The sequence below is a fragment of the Arachis hypogaea genome, chromosome 14 (assembly GCF_003086295.3).
Source record: "Arachis hypogaea cultivar Tifrunner chromosome 14, arahy.Tifrunner.gnm2.J5K5, whole genome shotgun sequence".
NCBI lineage: Eukaryota > Viridiplantae > Streptophyta > Magnoliopsida > Fabales > Fabaceae > Arachis > Arachis hypogaea.
This window is the reverse complement of record NC_092049.1, coordinates 14,348,637-14,369,614: the sequence shown is the minus strand read 5'-3', so window position 1 is coordinate 14,369,614 and position 20,978 is coordinate 14,348,637. Positions and strand designations below refer to the sequence as shown.

Below are 20,978 nucleotides of genomic sequence, written 5' to 3'. Positions count from 1 at the left end.
GAAACAATCATACTTCACCGTATCGTGGAGCACCGTGATTGGAATGCGATAGAAAAACTTCTTAACTCTCTTCACTCCTTCCAGACCAAGTTTGCCAAGCACGGAGCTCACGAGACCATCGTAACTGGTCATGGGGCTCACGATAATACATAGAGGATCCTTATCCGTGAACTTCACCCCAGACTGAGTTTTTCTCTTAATCGATCCTCTGTGGTGTACTAGCACTAGAAAACTATCCTCACTAGCCATCTCACCTCTTTGTTCACAGCAACCTGATTTCACAACATATATATAGAAAACGACTCCAAACTAATTCGAATCAACTTCATTCGCACCATATATATATAATTCGAATCAATTAAATTCGAATTACCCAGTATGAGTAATTCGAATCCATATGTTTCGAAATATGAGTTTCTAACCCTAAACATACTAATTCGAATTAATATACTTCGATTTAAGCTTTGGTAGTTCGAATCGTATTGATTCGAATTACTTGTGATTTTTCATGCATAATTCGAGACAAGTCAATTCGAATTACGTGTGAGTCTGCATGCATAATTCGTGACAAGTTAATTCGAACTACGTGCTTAGATTGACAAACATTAATTCGAATTGTTTCAATTCGAATTATGTGCGAGGCTAATTCGAATCCTATTGATTCGAATTATATAAATATCTGATCTGGTGGATTGTCGTAGCAAAGTTTCATTTGGCGGATTTGCGTAAGATTGAGCTGTCCTTGGCTCATTTGCATTTTTTGCCCGTCAAAATATTATCAGTGGATTCTAGTTTTCGACAGTAAATTTGTCGGTAATAATTGGAGAAAAAACGGAAAAAATATACATAAAATTTAGGGCCAGATTTATCGTCGAAAAATTTCTATGGTAAATCCACTTAGTGAAGCGCTGTATTTTGATAACCCGCAACATGTTACCAGCGGATGTGCCCTAAACTCAAACCGCGAATCATCTTCGTCCTCATTTGAATCTCTCTCTCTCTCTAACCCTCTTGCCTCCTACTCTCTCCCCTCTCATCTTTCCGATAGACCCCTCCTCTTCGAAAGCCCCTTCCGATGCTGGCCAGCAGCCTCGTCTTTGTCGGCATTGTTCGTCACCACTACTACTGCCAGATTCTGCCGCCGCTGCTGCCGCCTTCTTCTTCTCTGCGCTAGTGCTCAGGTAATGCTTCTGAACTTCCCTTTTGTGTTCATTATTTTGGTTCTAATTTGTAGTGATTTGTTATTATAATTTTAGTTCTGATTTGTTATCATAATTTTCTGTTCGTTATTTGATTCTGATTTGTTATTATAAGTTATTATATTTTTCTAATTTGTTATTATAATTTTGTGTTCGTTATTTTGGTTCTGATTTGTTATTATAATTATGTTTGTGATTTGTTATTATAATTTTAGTTCTGATTTGTTATCATAATTTTCTGTTCGTTATTTGATTCTGATTTGTTATTATAAGTTATTATATTTTTCTAATTTGTTATTATAATTTTGTGTTCGTTATTTTGGTTCTGATTTGTTATTATAATTATGTTTGTTATTTGATTCCAATTTGTTATTATAAGTTTAGTTCTGATTTGTTATTATAATTTTGTGTTCGTTATTTGATTCTGATTTGTTATGACTCTAATTAAAACATGTTTTGAGGTGTTTTTGATTAAGTTATTGGTTTGATTATGAACAAATTAAAACACCATAGTTAGGAACTCAACTAATTAGTTAACTGATTAGGTTATTTTGGATATGTTGTGGCTGTTTGTAAGTTTTAATTCATGATTATGAACTATAAAGATGGATATATGTCTAATTTTAGGGGATGTTATATAAAAAAAAATTTCCATATAATATAAATGTAAACAGAATTTGTATTGTATTTGTTGATTTATGTGATTTAAAGTGTCTATAGATTTTATATTTGATATAAATGTATGTGTTTGTGACTAGTGTTAATTGATATTCTCTTTGTAGACATGACGAGAGGTAGAGGTGTCACGGATCGATCATGTGGACATGGTAGAGCTAGGGAGGGGTTCTATTGGAACGCCTTGGACTTCTCAGTTGTCCCCTTCTATGCCGACTACCCCTGTGATGTCATAGGCAATGGGTGCATAGGACTAGCCGTTCATCATGATCCCTATCCCCAACTACGTGTCTCCTACTGCTGCACCACCCCTATGGCTAGGAAGTTGGCCGTCTGTTTGGTCAGATTGGGCTCCTTCACCACCTCCATCCGCTTATCAATGCACTACCTCAACGACAACGCCTCCAGCGATAGACATTGCGCCACCGGAATCCTCTCACGGATCGTAGCCAGATACCCCTCCACCACTTCTCATCGTACGGATGCATATTTGCCTTGATAGGACTTCAACGTGAGTACTATTTTAAATATTTTATATGCAAACATATTCAAACCTTAGTGTTAGTTTAGTTAAGATAGGTTCGATGCAGTTTAGTAGGTTTGAACTGTAATTTTGTGTTTGATAATTCTTGATTGTTGATAGATGTTATTTAAGTGAATTGTTGATGGTATTGGTTGGCACATTCTAGCTATAGATGAAACTCTGCCGGAATTTCTAAAAAGTTCTAAATATAATTGATTTTATAGATTACTTCGAAGTTATATATGTACTAAACCTACATTATAGATGTACCATACATAAGTTTTTCATTGATAGGCTTGCGTCAAATACTAATGCATGTACACATGAGTGTAATAATGTGATCAAGCTAATGTACGACCACCAATGGCCGAGCTACAAGAAGATCCCAGCTGAGACTAGAGAGCAATGGTTTCAGAAGTGGGCGGTAAGAAGTTAACATATTCAAACCTTAGTGTTAGTTTATATCTTCTATTTTGTTTAATTATGTATTTAATTTTGATTAACTCGTGCTAAATATTCTTTCTACAGGAGAAATTTATATAGGACAAGATGATCAGATGCACGCCGATGGCAGCAGCGCTGCTCTTGGTGGCAGTGGCGCTGCTGGAGGGGCATAGACATCACTGCCTAGGTCGCCGCCTCAATAGCAAGACCAGCGGGATGACGATGATGATGATGACTTTTAGTGACTAGGGTTATTCATTGACGGCGTTCTTACTCCTTCTCCCTCGTACTTTGCTCTTAGCTCACTGCTCAGAGTCTCATACCGAAAGTAATGGTTGTTTCTTTGCTTTTTTTTTATTCATTTGTTATTCAGATTCAGAGACATTCCTTCTCTCCTTTTCTTAGTTAGATCAGTAAGATTTAGTTTATTCATTCATTATCTTGCTTAATTATTTTTTATGCATAATCACTTAGTTGGGCGTTTGGTTAAATTGGGGATAATTGTGCAGAATAATGACTGAATGGAGGTTGCAGATATTGTTTTAGTTGGTGGTTGTTTTAATTAGTAGGTTGCAGTTCTAGTTCTTATTTTGTTGTTGGATTGATGTATTAACTTATTTTGTTAACCTATTTTGTTATGTTTTTTTTTATCTTTCTAACCTATTACTTTAATAAATTGTTGTTCTAGGGATATTCTTAATCTTGTAAATTGTGATTGTTAGGTTATTGTGCTATTTTTGACATTTTAATAACTTGTTAATTTGATAAATTGTACTTGTTGTGGTTCATTATTTTTTATCTTGATCTTATTATTGTTATTTTGATGTTAGTTTATGTTATTGATCTTAATTCATTGTTTTTGTCATTGGATTACTGTTAACTAAATTTTGTTACTGGCTAGATGATAGTATCAATTTGGTTAAATTGGAAATAATTGTGCAGAACAATAACTGAGTCGAGGTTGCAGATCTTGTTTTAGTTAGTGGTTGTTTTAATTAGTAGGTTGCAGTTTTAGTTCTTATTCTGTTGTTGTATTGATGTATTAACTTATTTTGTTAACTTGTTTTGTTATGTTCTTGATCTTTCTAACTTGTTACTTTGATAAATTATTGTTCTTGGGCTGTCCTTGATCTTGTAAATTGTGATTGTTAGATTCAAGGTTGCGAGAACCGGACCGGTTATCGAACTGGTCGAGTGACTGGTTCAATAGCTCAATAGTTCAACCGGAGTTGAACCGATTTAATTAAATATAGAATAAAATTATAAAAAATTCAATACATAATTTTAAAAATTTAAATTCAATAATTTCTAACCAATAAAATTCAAAATTTCACAATTTCACAAAATAAATTATCCATAATTTATCATTAAAAGGACATAAACAACTTCAAATACCAAAGCTTATAACTAAAGAAAATCAAAATGCACATAAATGACAACACAAAAGGTTTTGCAACCAAAAGAAACAACATTGAACAAACAATACTTCAACTAAACAAAAATGAATATATCAACATTGAACAAACAATACTTCAACATTGTGGTTGTTCTATCTAAATTCAAAATGACAGCAATCCAAAATCCAGACGAATATATCAATCCATACAATTCATACGACATTCAACATAACTAACAGAGCAAAATTGAATTTATATACTAAAATTCAATAGAGCAACTCAATATAGCCGAATTCAACATAGCAGAATTGAATTTATATACCAAAATTCAACCGAGTAGAATTCAACAAAACTCAATATAGCCAAATTCAACAAAACTCAAATCTGCCCTAAAAGAATAATTAACAAAAATTAAAAACAGAACAAGAACTCTGAAGAAGAATAATTGACAAAACTCAGAAGAAGAATAATTAATATAACTTAGAACCAAAACTCAGAAGAAGAATAATTAACAAAACTCAAATTAAACAAGAATAATTAACAAAATAAAAAGAATAAAAAACATAACAAGAACTTAAAACAAGAAGAACTCTGCATATGAACTTGTTAACTCAAATCTGTCCTAAATCAGCATGAACTCAAATCTGCCCCAATTCAAGAAGAATGAACTGAATAAAAATTTAATTGAAAAAAACCAAAACCCATGAACTCAAATCTGTCCAATTCATACAGTTTTGTCTCCCAATAAACAAAATTAATTGAAAGAAAGAAAAGATTGAAGTACTAAGTACTCATCGCGGGAGAGGCCGAGAGCACAGAAGGTCAAAGCCTGACGACGACCAACGCTTCGATGACAGTGATGGTTCGGTGCCGACGACCACGATGACGCCAAGCCAACGATCAGACAATGCCAATGCTTTGGTGACGGTGACGGTGACGATGACGCTTCGACCCGCGACAGTGATGCTTCACTCCGGCGTTTGTTGGAGTTGACAGTGGCGTTTGAAGGAAGGTTGGAGGTTGAAGAGAAACTGAGAAAGTTAGGGTTGGGACTTAGGAGGTGATTCTTGGAAGAGAAAGTGAAAAACTGATGCTTCAGCCTTTTTTCCCCTTCCTTTTTTTTAACCAGCACCAAAACAACGCCGTTCATGGCTTGGGGGAAAACCGACACTTGCTGAAACCTGGCCGGTTCGGACGGTTTGCCGATTTGGCCAATTTTTTTGCCGGTTTTTTATAGGACGGTTTTATAGGTGAACCAGACTGACTACCCGATCGGTTTTTGGTTAACCCAGTTGAACTGGCCAATTCGGTCCAGTTTTCAAAACCTTGGTTAGATTATTGTGTTGTTTTTTTATATTTTAATAACTTATTAATTTGATAAATTGTACTTTGTATGGTTTATTTTTTATCTTGATCTTATTATTGTTATTTTGATATTAGTTTGTTGTAGATCTTAATTCATTGCTTTTGTCATCGGGTTGCTATTAGCTAAATTTTGTTATTTTGTTATTGGCTAGATGATAGTGTCAATTAATTTAATTCGTTGTTCTTGTTATTGGATTATGTTTGATCTTAGTTTATGTTTTTGTGGATTTGATTATTGATGACAAATTTTGATGTTGGCATTTCATGTTTGGTTGTTTCTTTTGATATTTGACTTCTGAGTTTGTATTTGGATGATATCATAACAATGTGGTTGATGTAATACTTTTGATTTAGATGACATTTTAAAGTTTAAATTAGATTATAATTAGAGAAAATTCCACTATCTTCTCCTGAGAGATGCTAAAATGACACTCCCCTCCCCTGTATTTGTAAAATGTATATTTTCCTCCCTTATAACTTTTAGAAAACTTCCTCTTTAATATATTTTAAATTTTTTGTGTTAACTAATGTTAACTTTAGGAGTGGAAAACGGGCCTAAATCCACTGGGCCGGTCCACATAACCGCCAAAAAAAGCGAGTCGAGATGGAAAATTGGAATCGCCAAATAGCAAAAGCCTGCCTAACCCGCACTGCTTAAACCGCGAGCTTTAGCAGGGCGGGACAGGCTTTTCCATCGGGCTTATTATTTTTTTGGTAAGGGGATATTTTTGCAATTTTTTGGACAAACCCAACTTTCCCTAACCCAACTTACAAGAGAATGAAGATGAAAATTGAATGTTTTGAAATATGTTTATCTTGCTTTAGCGACAATATTTATAATTATGTTTTGGATTATGCTTATTTTGCTTTGGAGACAATATTTATAATTATGTTTTGGATGAAAACTTGATTTATAATTATGTTTATTAGATATTTATAATTACAAAGACTTTAATGTTTGTGAATATAAAAATTATAAATTTTTTATACTTTTAGAAATTATAAATTTATTAATATATATATATATATAATTTAATAATTAATAGTAAAAAAAAGAGATTTGGCGGGCTTAGCCCGTCAGCCTGCAGTTAGGCAGGGCAGGGAGGGGCGGGCCAATCCGCCAAAAGGTGGGCTTTCGACGGGGCGGGGCGAGCTTCCTCGCTTGCCACCCCTATTTCACTTTATCCATTTTTCAAGAAAAAATAAATTTTTTTTACAAAAATACCCTTTAGCAAAAATTTTATTTTTTTGTCATTAAATTTTTTTTTATCAAAATACTCTTTAATAAATTATTTTTTTATTAAATTGTATTTTTACTAAAATATTTTTTAAAAATTTAATAATTAAATTATAATTTTACCAAAATTTTCATTAACAATTATTTTTATATTTTACTATTAATTTTTTGATATTGATGACGGAGCATATTTTACCCTTTTTCAGTGCATTTTCAGAGTGTTTTTAGTAGTATTTTATTTAGTTTTAATATGTTTGAGTGTAAAATTCACATTTTGGATACTACTTTGAGTTTTTGTGTTTTTCTTAAGATTTCAGGTAGGGGTGCACATGACCTGGCCCGACCCGGTCCCGAACACTTTTAGGAGCTAATTTGTTGTGATTTTATCGGGTTTAGGGTCGGGTAAGGGTCTCAAAAATAGACCCGGTCATTATTTCGGGTCGGGTCCGGGACATAGCTCGGGTCACCCGAAGTCGGCCCGATGGCCCGGTCATCATACACAATTATTATTTTATGTTATTACTGATGGATCATGACTATTCTTATGTGGAATTTAAGTATTGTAAACCTTAATATTTTGTGTTATTAGTCATTATAAGACTATAAGTTAATGTTTTATGTTTAGAATGCATAAGACTTTAGACTAATGCATAATATTGTATTATTTGTATTGATTTAAATATTTGGTATTATTAGACAATATTAGTATTGATTGTGGTTATGCTTTAATTTTGAAGAAGGGTTGGTTCTTGTTATATTTTTCTAAGTGAATTTTACCATGTTAAATAATGGTTGGAGTCTTGAAAATTTGGATATTTTTACATGCTAGCTTACAAGAAGATATCAACGTAATGCAATGTTAACGGTTCGATTTTCATCCGATTTTCACCCGGTATAATTGTGGCCCAAAAGTGTATTGGTTTCATTGGGTTTAGGGCCGGGTTCGGGTCTAATAAATAGACCCAATGTATATTTCGGGTCGGTTCTGGGTCACATCAAACCCGGCTTCACCCGGCCCATGTGCACCCCTAATTTCAGGTGATTTTTGGGTAAAACTGGCAAGTTTTGGCAAAGTTTGATTCAGAGGCAAAGAAAGGATAGCAGATGATGTCAGATCCTGACCTTCATGCATCTTAACGAGCATATCTTGAGCTATAGAAGTCCAATTGATGCGCTTTCAATGGTGTTGAAAAGCTAACTTCCAGGGCTTTCGAACAATATATAATAGTTTATACTTTAATTTGGAAAGAACTGCCCAAAACGGGAGTTGAATACCCAACTTACCCCCTCTTTAGCGTTCAACGCCCAAGAAGGACCAAGGCAAGCGTTGAACGCCCAAAACTGGCGTTCAACGCCACCAAGGGAGCACAAGGCAGCATGAACACCCCCTAGTGGGCGTTCAACGCCCACTCATCCAAGTTGGATGCCAAGCTCAGCCCAAACACTCACCAAGTGGGCCCAGAAGTAGATTTTCGCACCTTTTAGCTTAGTTTATCTCATTTTTGTAATTTCTATTTATTAGATTAGTATATATAGAAGAAGATTACCCATGTTTAGGGATCTTCCGACTTATCATACATTTTTCTATTTTCTCTGTAAATTATGAGCAACTAAACCTCCTAAGTTAAGGATAGGAGCTCTGCTCATTCCTATGAATTAATATCATTTTTTTTCTAATTTAATACATGTTTGATTCCGTTCTATGATGTATTGTCATTCTTCATCTTTATGAATCTGGGGTGGAACGAGAGTATGACCCCTTATTTTACATGAGCTCTTGCGAAACCTTAGCCAGATAGTATTGAGCTGTAGCTTGAGAATACATCACAGTTTCCAACACGTATCTGGGCTAATTGGGATAAGTGACATAAAATCTCGTTAGCCATGGGTAACTGAGGTCTCTATGGCATTAAGGCTAGAATACTAACATCATTCTCCGATCCAAAAGATCTGACTTTGTCTGTGACGTTTTGAGTAGCATCACCAGAGATTGAATTGCGTGAGCTTCACTCTCGTTCATATTGAATGACCATTAACACCGGAGTTTGATGTGGATCAGAGGAGATTAATGACCACTAGCCCCCGGCTTTAATCACTTACAACCTTGCCATTAAATGAATCACTCATTGTTAAAGTAGTCAGTAAGAAGTATTAATCCGGAAGAACAAGCATCTCCAAGGCCTTAACTAATTTCTTATCATTGTTTCTACGTCTTTTCTTTATTGATTGTTTATTTTATGCGCTTACAACAACCACTATTTCTTCTATTCGCCTGACTAAGATCTGCAAGAGAACCATTATTTGCTCAATCCGACAATCCTCGTAGGATCGACCCTCACTCACCTGAGGTATTACTTGGACGACCCAGTGCACTTGCCGGTTCAGTTGTGCGAGTTCTAATTTCGCACACCAGATATTAATATATGTTATTTTAACATTAAATAAAAAAACCTTACCACTGTTAATATGTATAACAATTGATATATATTGATATCAGAAAATTAATAGTAAAATATAAAAAAAATTGTTAACAAAATTTTGATAAAATCACAATTTAATATTTAAAAAATTATTAAAGGGTATCTTAGAAAAAATAATTTAATTATTAAATTTTTTTAAAATATTTTGATAAAAATACAATTTAATCAATAAAAATAATTTATTAAAGAGTATTTTGGTAAGCAAAATTTAATAAAAAAAATAAATTTTTTGCTAAAGGGTATTTTTGTAAAAAATAATTTATTTTTTCTTGAAAAATGGATAAAGTTAACATTAGTTAACACAAAATTTAAAATGGATTAAAGAGGAAGTTTTTTAAAAGTTATAAGAGAGCGGAATGTACATTTTACAAATAGAGGGGAGGGGGATATCATTTTAGCATCTCTTAGTAGAGGGGAGTGGAATTTAAAATGGTTTATTTTATTGTGTTCATTTATTTTTTATTTTATTATAAAATGGTTATTCCGGTTAAACCTATAAACTAATGAACCAGTAGCTAGAGCGGTTCGATGGGCAGTTCGGTTTCCAGAACCTTGGTTTATATCGTCAGATTCGAACTGACACAAAATCCGATGGTAAATTTATTATCGGCAGATTAATTTCATTTTTCGCAGATAAATTTGACGACACTCGATGTTTTTCCTATAGTATATTTAAGTCATGTATATTAATTATTTTCTAATTATGATTTTATATATGATTCATTCAATGACTTTTTATTCTTTATTATTAATATTATGCTCGGATGCACGGACACAAGACACGACACGACATGAGACACGCCGACATACGAACTTTAAAATCTTATAAGAAACAGGGACACACATATATATAAAATATAAAGTATTTTTTATATAACTCATAATGATATTTTGATATTTTAATGATACTAAATCATAAATTAATTTTTTAGTTATTTTAATATTTTATTTTTATTATATAAAGTATTTAAAATATTTTTGTTTAATAAATAATATCATATATTATTTCTAAATTTATTTCAAGAATTCATGTTAAAAATAAGGCTGAACACGCTGACACGTGATGGTATTTAAGTGTGTTCAAGCGTGTCTAGAGAAGAATTTTTTATTTTTTTATTCGGACACGGTTGGACATAACAGACACGTGTGTCGAAAGAGTGTCCATGAGTGGCATGTTCGAAATGTGTCCAACACGCAGACACGAAAAAATTGATAAGACATTATTGTCTACACTGACCATGCTGCTCTTAGGTACCTTCTAGCCAAGCAGGATTCTAAACCAAGATTGATAAGATGGGTATTGCTCCTTCAAGAATTCGACATAGAGATCCGAGACAGAAAAGTATCAGAAAATCAGGTGGCTGACCATTTATCCCGGATTGAACCTGTAGCAGGGACGTCCCCTCCCACTACTGAGGTGTCTGAGACCTTCCCTGATGAGCAACTCTTTGCAATACACAAAGCACCTTGGTTTGCTGACATTGCAAATTACAAAGCTATAAGGTTCATCCCCAAGGAATACAGAAAACAGCAAGTTCGAAAAATCATACATGACGCTAAGTACTACTTGTGGGACGAACCATATCTTTTCAAAAGATACTCAGACGATATAATTTGCCGCTGTGTGTCTAAAGAAGAAACGCAGCAGATTCTCTGGCACTGTCAAGGATCAGATTATGGAGGTCATTTTGGAAGTCAGTGAACAGCCACCAAGGTCCTTCAGAGCGGCTTCTACTGGCCAACGCTCTTCAAAGATTCCCGAGAATTTGTCTGCAACTTTGACAACTGTCAGCGGGCTGGGAACCTCCCTTACATTCACGAAATGCCACAACAAGGGAATTTGGAAGTTGAGCTATTTGATGTATGGAGTATAGACTTCTTGGGTGCTTTTCCACCCTCATATTCTAACACATACATCCTTGTGGTAGTGGAATATATGTCTAAATGGGTTGAGGCAATTGCATCACCCACTAATGATACCCAGGTGGTGATAAAATTCCTCCAGAAATACATCTTCTGCAGATTCGGCGTCCCAAGGACACTGATTAGTGATGGAGGCAGTCACTTCTGTAATCGACAACTTGAATCCATTCTACACTGTTATGGCATTCGCCACAAGGTGGAGACTCCCTACCATCCGCAGACAAATGGACAAGCTGAGGTCTCCAACAGGGAACTCAAAAGAATCCTGGAGAGAATAGTAAGCACCTCTAGGAAGGATTGGGCCAGGAAGCTTGATGATGCACTCTGGGTATACCGGACTGCATTCAAAACCCATCGGAATGTCACCCTATCAGCTGGTCTACGGTAAGGTGTGCCATCTACTTGTGGAATTAGAGCACAGAGCTTACTGGGCAACCAGATTCCTTAACTTTGATGCCAAGGCTATAGGAGAAAAGAGGTTGCTCCAGTTGAATGAGTTGGATGAATTCCGACATGCTGCATTTGAGAATGCTAAAATCTATAAGGAAAGAGCCAAGAAATGGCATGACAAGAAGATATCTTCCAGAGTTTTTAAGCCTGGTTAGAAGGTTTTACTCTTCAATTCCAAACTCAAGCTCTTCCCTGAGAAGCTCAAGTCACGATGGATAGGACCCTTTGTGGTCACAGGAGTATCACCATATGGACATGTAGAACTTCAAAGCAGACATTCTGATGAAAGATTCATAGTTAATGGACAAAGAGTCAAGCACTGCTAGGGGATAATATTGAGCAAGAAAGCTCTACACTGCTGCTAACATGACAATAGTGAGGTCAAGCTAATGACGGTAAAGGAGCGCTTGCTGGGAGGCAACCCAACCAAAAGTAGAGTACTATTGTTTTTTTTCTTTTGTTCATCATCATTTGATTTCATCTTTAGTTTATTTTCTATTAAATTTCATAGTTTTCCCTTGCTTTCTAACATTTGTGATCATGTGCAGCACTTAGAATAGAGACAAAGACATTTAGAATTGAAAATAGAACACCCTGGGGAGAGCCCTTTAGGAAATATGGGCGTTCAATGCCCATGGAGGAGAGCATCACTGGTGTTGAACGCCAGACAAGGAGCAATCTATATGGAGCAGCCAGGGCCATCTTTTTGGCCCCCAATGGGCGTTGAATGCCCATTCTTGGCGTTGAATGCCCACCTATTCTAATATATATATATATCCCCCTGGCGTTCAACGCTAAACTTGGGTGTTAAACGCCCAGGGAGGGGGAGGGGGCAAATTCGAATATGCAAAGGAGGGAGACGGGGTTGACGTTTTCAAACCATATCTTTTCAAAACCTTACCTTTTCATCAAATATCTTTTCCATATCAGATTTTCTTTTATTTTAAATTATATTTCACTAAATTTAACCCATTTAATTCAAATATTTTTAAACAAACTCCTTTCTAGTCTTATCTTTTCAAATCAAATCCTTTTCATATCTTATCATTCCAAATCTTTTTATGAATATCTTCTATTACCATCTCATCTTTTTCAAATCTTTTTCAAATCTTTCTTATTTTAAAAGAGTTTTAATCATATCTTCCTTATCTTTAATCTTATCTTTTAAATTTCAACCTTGTTATCTTCTCCTATCTCCTTTAAATTTCGAATTCGAAGACCCCACCCTCCCTCCCTCTTCATATACATTCGAATCTCTCTCAATCACGCCCCTCCTCATCTCGCTCACACATTTTTTCATTCACACCTCTCTGTTTTCTTCTCTCGTTGCTCGAGACGAGCAACCTTTTAAGTTTGGTGTTGCTTTTTGCGCCACTCTTTCATGTTCTCACACTCCATGGCACCAAAAGGTTGAAGATCTATTTCAAGAAACAAGAAGAAAAAGGCTCCCTCGCCTGTCGCATATAAGCCCTACAGATTTTACTCCAAACTTCATGAGGAACACTACTATAATATAGTGTGCAAGAAGGCTGTGATTCTGGAACTTAAGTTCGACCTGAAGGATAACGAATACCCTGATATTCAAGAGAAAATACGAACAAGGGGTTGGGAAATTCTGGCCAACCCTACAACTAATGTTGGAATAATGAAAGTCCGGGAGTTCTATGCGAACTTATGGAGGTCGAACAAACAGAAGGAAGAGGGACCGGAATTTAACCCATGGTGCACCATGGTTCGAGGGAGGACCTTGCATTACGATCTGAATAAAGTGAGGGAAGTTTTCCAACTTCCCCCATTAAAGGACGATCCTCACTCCTTTAATAGGAAAGTGCACGTTGATCCAAGGCTAGACCAAGTCCTACAGGACATATGCCTCCCTGGAACACAATAGATAACTTATAAAAAGGGTCAACTAGTCCAACTAAGGAGGACGGATCTGAAGCCAGTTGCTAGGGGGTGGCTGGATTTTATTGGGTGCTCCATCCTCCCCACTAGCAACCACTCAGAAGTCACTAAAAGACGGGCTGTGATGATCCACTGTATCATGCTTGGCAATGAGGTAGAGGTTCATCAAATAATTCCTTGTGAGATGTACAAAATTATAGCCAAGACCTCAACTCAGTCAAGGCTGGCTTTTCCACACCTCATCTCTCGCTTGTGTGATGTGGTGCACGAAATTGTGATCATCAACAATGGCGCCAAAGGACTTGGAGCTCTCAAACGTGAATCACACTTTATCACAATTCTGCACAACTAACCAGCAAGTGCACTGGGTCGTCCAAGTAATACCTTATGTGAGTAAGGGTCGATCCCACGGAGATTGTCGGCTTGAAGTAAGCTATGGTCCTCTTGTAAATCTCAGTCAGGCAGATTCAAATGGTTATGGAGGATTGATAATTAAAAGATGAATAAAACATAAATTAAAGATAGAGATAGAGATACTTATGTAATTCATTGGTAGGAATTTCAGATAAGCGTATGAAGATGCTTTGTTCCTCTTGAACCTCTGCTTTCCTATTGCCTTCTTCCAATCATTCATACTCCTTTCCATGGCAAGCTTTATGTTGGGCATCACCGTTGTCAATGGCTACTTCCCGTCCTCTCAGTGAAAATGTTCTATGCATACTGTCACCGCACGACTAATCATCTGTCGGTTCTCGATCATGTTGGAATAGGATCCATTGATCCTTTTGCGTCTGTCACACGCCCAACAATCGCGAGTTTAAAGCTTGTCACAGTCATCCCTTCCCAGATCCTACTCAGAATACCACAGACAAGGTTTAGATATTCCGGATCTCAGGAATGGCCACCAATAATTCTAGCCTATACCACGAAGGTTCCAATCTTAGATTAGAAACCCAAGAGATACACATTCAAGCTTGTTTGCATGTAGAACGGAAGTGGTTGTCAGGCACGTGTTCATAGGTGAGAATGGTGATGAGTGTCACATAATCATCACATTCATCATGTTCTTGGGTGCGAATGAATATATTGGAGAAGAAATAGACTTGAGTTGAATAGAAAAATAATAGTACTTGTATTAATTCATGAAGAACAGCAGAGCTCTACACCTTAATCTATGGTGGTAGAAACTCCACCGTTGAAAATACATAAGAACAAAAGGTCTAGGCATGGCCGAATGGCCAGCCTCCCAAAGAGGGTTCAATCATCAAAACATGATTCCAAGATGATCAAAAGATGAAAATACAATAGCAAAAGGTCCTATTTATAGAAAACTAGTAGCCTAGGGTTACAGAAATAGGTAATTAATGCAGAAATCTTCTTCCAGGCCCACTTGGTGTGTGCTTGGGCTGAGCATTGAAGCTTTCACATGTAGAGACTTTTCTTGGAGTTAAACGCCAGCTTTTGTGCCAGTTTGGGCGTTTAACTCCAGCATTTGTGCCAGTTTCGGCGTTAAACGCCAGAATTCTTGAGCTGACTTAGAACGCCTGTTTGGGCCATCAAATCTCGGGCAAAGTATGAACTGTTATATATTGCTGGAAAGCCCAGGATGTCTACTTTCCAACACAATTGAGAGCGCACCAATTGGGCTTCTGTAGCTCCAGAAAATCTACTTCGAGTGCAGGGAGGTGAGAATCTAACAGCATCTGCAGTCCTATTTCAGCCTCTGAATCAGATTTTTGCTCAGGTCCCTCAATTTCAGCCAGAAAATACCTGAAATCACAGAAAAATACACAAACTCATAGTAAAGTCCAGAAGAGTGATTTTTATTTAAAAAATAATAAAAACTAACTAAAATATACTAAAAACATACTTAAAACAATGCCAAAAAGTGTATAAATTATCCGCTCATCACAACACCAAACTTAAATTGTTGCTTGTCCCCAAGCAACTGAAAATCAAATAGGATAAAAAGAAGAGAATATACAATGAATTCCAAAAATATCTATGAAGATCAGTATTAATTAGATGAGCGGGGCTTTTAGCTTTTTGCTTCTGAACAGTTTTGGCATCTCACTTTATCCTTTGAAGTTCAGAATGATTGGCTTCTATAGGAACTCAGAATCCAGATAGTGTTATTAATTTTCCTAGTTAAGTATGTTGATTCTTGAACACAGCTATTTTATGAGTCTTGGCCGTGACCCAAAGCATTTTGTTTTCCAGTATTACCACCGGATACATAAATGCCACAGACACATAACTGGGTGAACCTTTTCAGATTGTGACTCAGCTTTGCTAGAGTCCCCAATTAGAGGTGTCTAGAGCTCTTAAGCACACTCTTTTTGCTTTTGGACCACGACTTTAACCGCTCAGTGTCAAGTTTTTACTTGACACCTTCACGCCACAAGCACATGGTTAGGGACAGCTTGGTTTAGCCGCTTAGGCCAGGATTTTATTCCTGTGGGCCCTCCTATCCACTGATGCTCAAAGCCTTGGATCCTTTTTATTTTACCCTTGCCTTTTTGTTTAAAGGGCTATTGGCTTTTTCTGCTTGTTTTTTCTTTTTCTTTCTTTTTTTCTTTTTTTCTTTTTCGCATTTTTTTTGCAAGCTTTCTATTCACTGCTTTTTCTTGCTTCAAGAATCAATTTTATGATTTTTCAAATTATCAAATAACATTTCTCCTTTTTCATCATTCTTTCAAGAGCCAACAATTTTAAAATTCATGAATCAACAAATTCAAAAAAATATGCACTGTTCAAGCATTCATTCAGAAAAACAATAGTATTGCCACCACATCAAAATAACTAAACTGTTTTAAAATTTGAAATTCATGCACTTCTTTTTCTTTTTCAATTAAAAATATTTTTCATTTAAGAAAGGTGATGGATTCATTTTCATAGCTTTAAGGCATAGATACTTAGACACTAATGATCATGTAATAAAGACACAAACATAAATAAACATAAAGCATAAAAATTTGAAAAACAAAAAATAAAGAACAAGGAAATTAAAGAACGGGTCCACCTTAGTGATGGCGGCTTGTTCTTCCTCTTGAAGATCTTATGGAGTGCTTGAGCTCCTCAATGTCTCTTCCTTGCCTTTGTTGCTCCTCTCTCATGGTTCTTTGGTCTTCTCTAATTTTATGGAGGAGGATGGAATGCTCCTGGTGCTCCACCCTTAGTTGTCCCATGTTGGAACTTAATTCTCCTAGGGAGGTGTTGATTTGCTCCCAATAGTTTTGTGGAGGAAAATACATCCCTTGAGGCATCTCAGGGATTTCATGATGAGGAGTTTTCTCATGCTCTTGTCCATGAGTGGAATCTCTTGTTTGCTCCATCCTTTTCTTAGTGATGGGCTTGTCCTCATCAATGAGAATGTCTCCCTCTATGTCAATTCCAGCTGAATTGCAGAGGTGACAAATGAGGTGAGGGAAGGCTAACCTTGCCAAAGTAGAAGACTTATCCGCCACCTTGTAGAGTTCTTGGGATATAACCTCATGAACTTCTACTTCCTCTCCAATCATGATGCTATGGATCATGATGGCTCGGTCTATAGTAACTTCAGACTGGTTGCTAGTGGGAATGATTGAGCGTTGGATGAACTCCAACCATCCCTTAGCCACGGACTTGAGGTCATGCCTTCTTAGTTAAACCGGATTCCCTCTTGCATCTCTTTTCCATTGGGCGCCCTCTTCACAGATGTCCATGAGGACTTGGTCCAACCTTTGATCAAAGTTGACCCTTCTAGTGTATGGGTGTGTATCTCCTTGCATCATAGGCAAATTGAATGCCAACCTTACATTTTCCGGACTAAAGTCTAAGTATTTCCCTCGGACCATTGTAAGCCAATTCTTAAGGTCTGGGTTCACACTTTGATCATGGTTCTTGGTGATCCATGCATTGGCATAGAACTCTTGAACCATTAAGATTCTGACTTGTTAAATGGGGTTGGTGAGAACTTCCCAATCTCTTCTTTGAATCTCATGTCGGATCTCCGGATATTCACCCTATTTTAGCTTGAAAGGGACCTCGGGGATCACTTTCTTCTTGGCCACAACTTCATAGAAGTGGTCTTGATGCACCCTTGAGGGGGAATCTCTCCATCTCCCATGACTCGGAGGTGGAAGCTTTTGCCTTCCCTTTCCTCTTTCTAGAGGTTTCTCCGGCCTTTGGTGCCATTAATGGTTATGAAAAAACAAAAAAACTTTAGCTTTTACCACACCAAACTTAGAAGGTTGCTCGTCCTCGAGCAAAAGAAGAAAGAAGAGAGTAGAAGAAGAAGAAATAGAGGAGATAGAGGGGGCTTAGTGTTTCGGCCAAGGGAGAGAAGTAGTGTGTATGTTGTGTGAAAATGAAGGAGTGAAGATGGGCTTATATAGGAGTGGAGAGGGGGGTATGGTTCGGCCATTATGGGTGGGTTTGGGAGGGAAAGTGGTTTGAATTTGAATGGTGAGGTAGGTGGGGTTTTATGAAGGATGGATGTGAGTGGTGAAGAGAATGGTGGGATTTGATAGGTGAGGGGTTTTTGGGGAAGAGGTATTGAGGTGATTGGTGAATGGGTGAAGAAGAGAGAGAGAGGTGGGGTGGGTGGGGATCCTGTGGGGTCCACAGATCCTGAGGTGTCAAGGATATCTCATCCCTGCACCAAGTGGCATGCAAAAATGCCCCTTTCTACCAATCCTGGCATTAAATGCCAGGCTGCTGCCCATTTTTGGTGTTTAACGCCAGCTTCTTGCCCATTCCTGGCATTAAACGCCACTCTGGTGCCCATTTCTGGCGTTAAACACCCAGAATGGTGCCAGACTGGGTGTTTAACGCCCATTCTGCTACCCTTACTGGCGTTTAAATGCCAGTAAGTTTCTCGTCCAGGGTGTTCTGTTTTTAATTCTATTTTTATTCTATTTTTGCTTTTTCAATTGTTTTTGTGACTTCACATGATCATCAACCTACAGAAAACATAAATTAACAAAAGAAAATAGAAATTTAACATAGATAAGTAAAAATTGGGTTGCCTCCCAACAAGCGCTTCTTTTAATGTCAATAGCTTGACAGTGGGCCCTCATGGAGCCTCATAGATGTTTAGAGCAATGTTGGAACCTCCCAACACCAAACTTAGAGTTTGACTGTGGGGGCTCTGTCTGACTCTGTATTGAGAGAAGCTCTTCAGGCTTCCTCTCCATGGTTACAGAGGGATATCCTTGAGCTTTAAACAAAAGGGAGTCTTCATTCACTTGAATGATCAATTCTTCTCTGTCAACATCAATTACAGCTTTTACTGTGGCTAGGAATGGTCTGCCAAGGATGATGGATTCATCCATACACTTCCCAGTCTCTAGGATTATGAAATCAGCAGGGATGTAGTGGCCTTCAACCTTTACCAAGACATCCTCTACAAGTCCATAAGCCTGTTTCTTTGAATTGTCTGCCATCTCCAGTGAGATTCTTGCAGCTTGTACCTCAATGATCCCTAGCTTCTCCATTACAGAGAGAGGCATGAAATTTATTCTTGACCTACAGAGCCTTCTCAAAGGTCATGGTGCCTATGGTACAAGGTATTGAGAACTTTCCAGGATCTTGTCTCTTCAGAGGTAATCTCTGCCTAGTCAAGTCATTCAGTTCTTTGATGAGCAAGGGGGGTTCATCCTCCCAAGTCTCATTACCAAATAACTTGGCATTTAGCTTCATGATTGCTCCAAGATACTTAGCAACTTGCTCTTCAGTAACATCTTCATCCTCTTCAGAGGAAGAATACTCATCAAAGCTCATGAATGGCAAAAGTAAATTCAATGGAATCTTTATGGTCTCAGTGTGAGCCTCAGATTCCCATGGTTCCTCATTAGGGAACTCCTTGGAGGTCAGTGGACATCCATTGAGGTCTTCCTCAGTGGAAATCACTGCCTCTTCCTCCTCTCCAGGTTCGGCCATGTGAGACGTGTTTATGGTCTTGCACTCTCTCTTTGGATTCTCTTCTGTATTGCTTGGGAGAGTACTAGGAGGGAGTTCAGTAACTTTCTTACTCAGCTGACCCACTTGTGCCTCCAAATTTCTAATGGAGGACCTTGTTTCAGTCATGAAACTTTGAGTGGTTTTAATTAGATCATAGACTATGGTTGCTAATTCAGAATGGCTCTGCTTAGAATTCTCTGTCTGTTGCTGAGAAGATGATGGAAAAGGTTTGCCATTGCTAAACCTATTTCTTCCACCATTATTGTTGTTGAAACTTTGTTGAGGCCTCTGTTGATCCTTCCATGAGAGGTTTGGATGATTTCTCCATGAAGGGTTATAGGTGTTTCTATAGGGTTCTCCCATGTAATTCACTTCTTCCATTACAGGGTTCTCAGGATCATAAGCTTCTTCTTCAGGGGAAGCTTCCTTAGTACTGCCTGGTGCAGCTTTCATTCCAGACAGGCTTTGAGAAATCATATTGACTTGCTGAGTCAATATTTTATTCTGAGCCAATATGGCATTCAGAGTATCAATCTCAAGAACTTCTTTCTTCTGATTTGTCCCATTATTCACAGGGTTCCTTTCAGAAGTGTACATGAATTGGTTATTTGCAACCATCTCAATGAGTTCCTGAGCTTCTGCAGGCGTCTTCTTCAGATGAAGAGATCCTCCAGCAGAGCTGTCCAATGACATATTGGATAGTTCAGACAGACCATCATAGAATATACCTATGATGCTCCATTCTGAAAGCATGTCAGAAGGGCACCTTCTGATCAATTGCTTGTATCTTTCCCAAGCTTCATAGAGGGATTCTCCTTCCTTCTGTCTGAAGGTTTGGACTTTCACTCTAAGCTTGCTCAATTTTTGAGGTGGAAAGAACTTTGCCAAGAAGGCATTGACTAGCTTTTCCCAAGAGTTCAGGCTTTCTTTGGGTTGTGAATCCAACCATGTCCTAGCTCTGTCTCTTACAGCAAAAGGGAAGAGCATAAGTCTGTAGACCTCAGGATCAATCCCATTGGTCTTGACAGTGTCACAGATTTGCAAGAATTCAGCTAAGAACTGATGAGGATCTTCCAATGGAAGTCCATAAAATTTGCAATTTTGTTGCATTAGAGAAACTAATTGAGGCTTAAGCTCAAAGTTGTTTGCTCCAATGGCAGGGATTGAGATGCTTCTCCCATAGAAGTCAGAAGTAGGTGCAGTAAAGTCACCCAGCACCTTCCTTGCATTGTTGTTTTCGGCTGCCATTGCTTCTTCTTCTTTGAAAAGCTCTGTTAGGCCCTCTAGAGAGAATTGTGCTTTAGCTTCTCTTAGTTTTCTCTTCAAGGTCCTTTCAGGTTCAGGATCAGCTTGAACAAGAATGCCTTTGTCTTTGCTCCTGCTCATATGAAAGAGAAGAGAACAAGAAAGTATGGAATCCTCTATGTCACAGTATAG

The 20,978-nt window shown here is 37.3% G+C and overlaps 1 non-coding gene across 1 annotated transcript; it reads left to right on the top strand.

The window, feature by feature from the left end:
- The first annotated feature begins 20,288 nt into the window (after window positions 1-20,288).
- Window positions 20,289-20,396, top strand: LOC112746283 (small nucleolar RNA R71). Its single transcript, XR_003174175.1, has one exon. It is a non-coding gene; the product is annotated as a small nucleolar RNA R71 (small nucleolar RNA).
- Window positions 20,397-20,978: the final 582 nt, after the last annotated feature.